The sequence below is a fragment of the Gigantopelta aegis genome, chromosome 5 (assembly GCF_016097555.1).
Source record: "Gigantopelta aegis isolate Gae_Host chromosome 5, Gae_host_genome, whole genome shotgun sequence".
In the NCBI taxonomy this organism is placed as follows: Eukaryota; Metazoa; Mollusca; class Gastropoda; order Neomphalida; family Peltospiridae; genus Gigantopelta; species Gigantopelta aegis.
Window position 1 is genome coordinate 13,749,018 of NC_054703.1, and position 5,972 is coordinate 13,754,989.

A 5,972-nucleotide genomic window follows, 5' to 3' on the forward strand; every position below is an offset into this window, starting at 1 on the left:
GTTGACCAATAGCCATCTTGTCAGCGTATCCAATTCCACATAACGCATGAAAAAAACGAGTACAGTGTGACGTCACGCACGTGCTGAAATTGACGACCAAAATCGATCTGGAATGCAAAACGGGTGGATCATGAAAGATGCGAATTGCACGTGAAACACTACCAGGCCTGGGTATAAAAGAAACGCCAGACAGCAATGTTCAACTCATTTTACGAGTAGCGATACAACGATGCCACGACTTAACGCTGATTCCAGACATAGAGCTTTGGGGAATTTGGAGGCCGGAATGGATGCCAGGCAGGTTGCACGTGCTTTCGGTGTCCATGTCTCGACAATCTACCGTCTCATAGGCCGATTTCTACAGAACAACAACGTCGTCGACCGTCCACGTAGCGGCCGTCCCAGAGTGACGTCACAGCGCCAGGACCGTTACATCGTCCGAACTCACATGCGTGATCGGTTCGTACCAGCCACCACAACAGCCCGGCAGACAGTGGGAACCCACAACCGCCCCGTTTCCTACACCACGGTACGACGTCGTCTGATCGCCATCCATCTGAACTGTTGTCGACCGTACATTGGACAACGTCTCACACAGCGACACCGCCTTGCACGACACAACTGGGCTGTTCTGCATCGACAGTGGCGGAACCGACAGTGGCAGAACATCGTCTTCTCCGACGAAAGCCGCTACTGCTTAGATAGGGCCGACGGTCGTATGAGGGTGTGGAGGCGTCGAGGTGAGCGCTTCACAGATGCGTGTGTTATGGAGAGGGACCGTTGGGGAGGGCCTTCCGTCATGCTGTGGGGTGCCATATCCTGGGGACGTCGTGTACAACCTGTCATCTTCGACAACAACGGCCGAGGACGCGGCAGGGGCGTCACAGCACAGCGCTACATCGACGAAGTGCTCACGCCTGTGGTGGTGCCTTTTTTCGCGGGTCACCGTCAGATGGTTTACCAGCACGACAACGCCAGGCCACACACGGCACGGGCCACCCAGGCATTCCTGGCACAGCACAACATCACCACAATGGACTGGCCAGCTTTAAGCCCGGATCTGAACCCCATCGAGCACTTGTGGGACGAGGTTCAGCGCATGATGAACCAACGCCCTGCTCCCGTGGTGACACAGCAGCAGCTCCGCCAGGCCGTCGTGGACACCTACAACAACGTGCCCAGGGCCTTCATCAGGAACCTCTTCCTCTCCATGGGTAGGAGGTGTGCGGCGGTCATGGCCAGCAATGGCGGACACACCCGCTATTAGTGGACATGTTTGAGTGGCATGTGACGCCATTGAAGAAGCGCCATGGCCTTGACATTTCAAATGACAATGCGACCTCGATTTTTAACATGTCAATAACATGAAATCTCATCTTTACGAATTGTTTAAGTTTTTCATAGAAACGATTATTTTAAGAACTTTGGGACGTATTTCAATGAGTGCACTCAAAACCTCCAATCTACGTATTCGCGTTTCTTTTGGAGTTAAGTATATATATATATATATATTGTTACAATTTATAGAAATTTTAAAAGATGGTTAACTTTGTTCAGAACGTGCACAGTGCTACAATAGATTTTTATATATATATAGAATAACAATTTTCATCGGCTTAAATAAAAAATGTATGATTCGTTAAAAATACTTTTAAATATATGACTTTTTTGTACATTTTATTTTACATATTTCACTTAACGTTTGACTCAATATTTATTTAACTCGATATTTGTTTGTGGTCCGCACGATATCGACACAACGGTGCTGGACTAATATATGGCTATTTAGCTATCTCTCCGTATGTTTACTTAAAACATACTTGAACTTAAAAGGAATGTCGCTATGTCCTAAGTTTCATTGCTTTCTGTTTGCTTTTCTTCATTCTTTTTATGTTTACTGTTTTGTTTGTGTTTAACCCATTTCAAAATAGCGACGGTTACTTTTGGAAAGGTACGGCAACTTGTATTAACTGCTGACATCTTTTCTCGCCCTTCAACTTCTGTGATCGAATTACACTTAAGACTTACACTGAGTGGGCTTATGAAAGCCACTGACAGCTGACGAAAAGCACATGGAGCTTTGTGTAAGACATTAGATTTAAGTTTGTGTTGCGTCAGTCTTTGACATTACGTAATTACAAAGCGACTTTGTCAGTTTAATCTTTTTTTTTATATTTGCGAGAGCCATGTGTAACATTTCATTCGTGAGGTCAGCTGAAACTCAGGGTTATTAAAGTTCAAATTGTGAGTTAAATATACAATAAGTATTAGATTTGATTTTTCTTTGAGAAAATTGGGATGAATAATAGTTTAGGGGTAGGGAGTTCACCCAATGTACCCTGGGTCGTAGAATTGAGCCATCCCCTTCCACACACACACACACACACACACGCGCACACACACACGCACACAAATGCGCGCGCGCTCACACACACACACACACACACACACACAAACAAACACGTATATACTCACACACATACACACACGCACACACATACTTACATACATACGCACGCACATACACACACACACGCATACGAGACATGGGCAGGGGTATATTAAAGACCGAGGTATGTGCTATCCTGTATGTGGGATGGTGCATATAAAAAGACCCCTTGCTACTAATGAAACTATCTTGCGGGTTTTTCTTTCTAAGACTGTATGTTAAAAAATATCAAATGTTTGACATCCAATAGCCGATCATTAATAAATCAATGTCCCCTAGTGGTGTAGTTAAACAAATGCCCCCCCCCCCCCCCCTTCCCCCCACCCAGTACTGGAGTAAAACATCAAATTCGGGCAAAAATGATAAAGATATTCGGGAAAAATGTGCTAATCTGAAACCTTTTTACCATGTTTTTCCAACATTCTACCCAATTTACGCTTCAACCCGTGCTCCACGACTATTCTCTGTTGCATTCTATGTGGGGAACGTTTACATCAATCACCCTTTACTTTTTTTTATTGTCCCCAGAGCAATATGGCCATGCCAAGGTTGGGGTGCCTTGAGATCATGACCGTACAATGTCAAAATATCATCACATATACATTATATGGAAATAGTAATAATAATATCTTCATATATATTATTAACATAATACAATATTGTTGAATATCTATAATATGGGAAGTTAAATGCTCCAAGATCAACATGAACATGAGGAAAACGAAGAAGGAAAGAAAGCAAAAGGAGAAAGGATTAAAAGGAAAGGAAAGAGGAATGGAAGAATCTAGATAAAAGGAATATAATTTGTACTGTATCTGTATTTCCAAGCAAGCTGTGTTTATAAACAAATAATACACTCATTGATATTTATTATAAATACTTTAATTAAAAAGGTCAATCACCCTTTGCTTGGTAAAGGGGTTCGCACCCCGGTACCGGCTCCCACTCAGGTTGAGTTTTAAGGGCTCAATGAGGGGGTGTAAGGTCTCTACACAGACTACTCTCTCACTAATAAGGGTTGCTGGGTTGGAAGGAGGCGGGACATAACCCAGTGTTAAAGCGCTTGTTTGATGCGCGGTCGGTCTAGGATCGTTTATAGGAAATGTTTTATTTAACGACGCACTCAGCTTATTTTATTTACGGTTATATGGCGTCAGACATATGGTTAAGGACCACACAGATATAGAGAGGAAACCCGTTGTCGCCACTTTATGGGCTACTCTTTTCGATTAGCAGCAAGGGATATTTTATATGCACCATCCCACAGACAGGATAACACATACCACGGCCTTTGATATACCAGTCGTGGTGCACTGGCTGGAACGAGAAATAGCCCAATGGGCCCACCGACGGGGATCGACCCCAGAACAACCGCGCATCAAGCAAACGCTTTACTACTGGGCTACATCCCGCCCCAGGATCGTTTACAGTGCGCAAGATTTTTACCACAAGATATATAATATTCTTGCGAACTATAAACTCGTGCAATAAATAGCATGGCAAAACAACTGGTATGTGTTTCTGTCGATGTATTACCCATATGGTTACAAATACCCTGGTATATATCAAAGACTTATGTCCCAGTAGAACGTAAAGTGGGGCGTAACCCTTCGACGTCATATGATTGGGGGCGGGAGCTAGCTCAGTGATACAGCGCTCTTTTGCTGCGCGGTCGGTCTGGGATCGATCCCTATTGGTGGGCCCATTGGGCCATTTCTCGTTCCAGCCAGTGCACCACGACTGGTATAACAAAGGCCGTTGTATGTGTTATCGTGTCTGTGGGTGGTGCATATAAAAGATCCTTGCTGCTAATCGAAAAGAGCAGCTCATGAAGTGGCGACAGCGACTTTCTTCTCTCAATATCTGTGTAACCCGTAACCATATGCCGGCCTCGGTGGCGTCGTGGTTAGGCCATCGGTCAACAGGCTGGTAGGTACTGGGTTCGGATCCCAGTCGAGGCATGGGATTTTTAATCCAGATACCGACTCCAAACCCTGAGTGAGTGCTCCGCAAGGCTCAATGGGTAGGTGTAAACCACTAGCACCGACCAATGATCCATAACTGGTTCAACAAAGGCCATGGTTTGTGCTATCCTGCCTGTGGCAAGTGCAAATAAAAGATCCCTTGCTGTTAATCGGAAAGAGCAGCCCATGCAGTGGCGACAGCGGGTTTCCTCTCAAAATCTGTGTGGTCCTTAACAATATGTGTGACGCCATATAACCGTAAATAAAATGTGTTGAGTGCGTCGTTAAATAAAACATTTCTTTCTTTCTTTCCCTTAACCATATGTCCGACTCCATATAACCCTAAATAAAATGTGTTGAGTGCGTCGTTAAATAAAACATTTCTTTCTTTCTTTCCCTTAACCATATGTCCAACTCCATATAACCGTAAATAAAATGTGTTGAGTGCGTCGTTAAATAAAACATTTCTTTCTTTCTTTCCCTTAACCATATGTCCGACTCCATATAACCCTAAATAAAATGTGTTGAGTGCGTCGTTAAATAAAACATTTCTTTCTTTCTTTCCCTTAACCATATGTCCGACTCCATATAACCGTAAATAAAATGTGTTGAGTGCGTCGTTAAATAAAACATTTCTTTCTTTCTTTCCCTTAACCATATGTCCGACTCCATATAACCGTAAATAAAATGTGTTGAGTGCGTCGTTAAATAAAACATTTCTTTCTTTCTTTCCCTTAACCATATGTCCGACTCCATATAACCGTAAATAAAATGTGTTGAGTGCGTCGTTAAATAAAACATTTCTTTCTTTCTTTCCCTTAACCATATGTCCGACTCCATATAACCGTAAATAAAATGTGTTGAGTGCGTCGTTAAATAAAACATTTCCTTCCTTCTTTTTTATTACCCATATGTTTAAAAATATATTGGTATATATCAAAGTTATGTACCAGTAGAACGTCAAGTGGGACGTAACACTTCGTGACGTCATACGACTGGCGAACTATAACATTTCCGGAACGCTAATCAAACGAGTTTAGTGATATAAATTGAAGTCCAGTAATTGGTACTAAAGAGGATATTAAATTCGCTACCATTTCATATCATGTTTATGTCGCTCGTTTTGGCAAGTGACAATGAAAATTATTCAACCGGGACATAAACATGGTACGAAATGGAAACTCGTTTAATGTCCTGTAATTACTGCATCAACAACTAAAAACACTCACACACGCACGCACGCACGTACATACACATACGGACGCGCGCACACACACACACACACACACGGACGCACGCACGCACGCTCATACACACATGGACGGACGCACTCACGCACACACACAGGACATCTACGGGTTTTTTTTAATAACTTTACTAGGCAGTATTATCTCCAAACCTCCGAGAAACTTTGCATTGCGCCCTCGATCTCAATCAGGGACAGGACGTAGTCCAGTGGTGAAGTGTTCGCTTGATGCGCGGTCGGTCTAGGGTCAATCCCCATCGGTGGACCCATTGGGCTATTTCTCGTTCCAGCCAGTGCACAAAGGTCGTGGTAT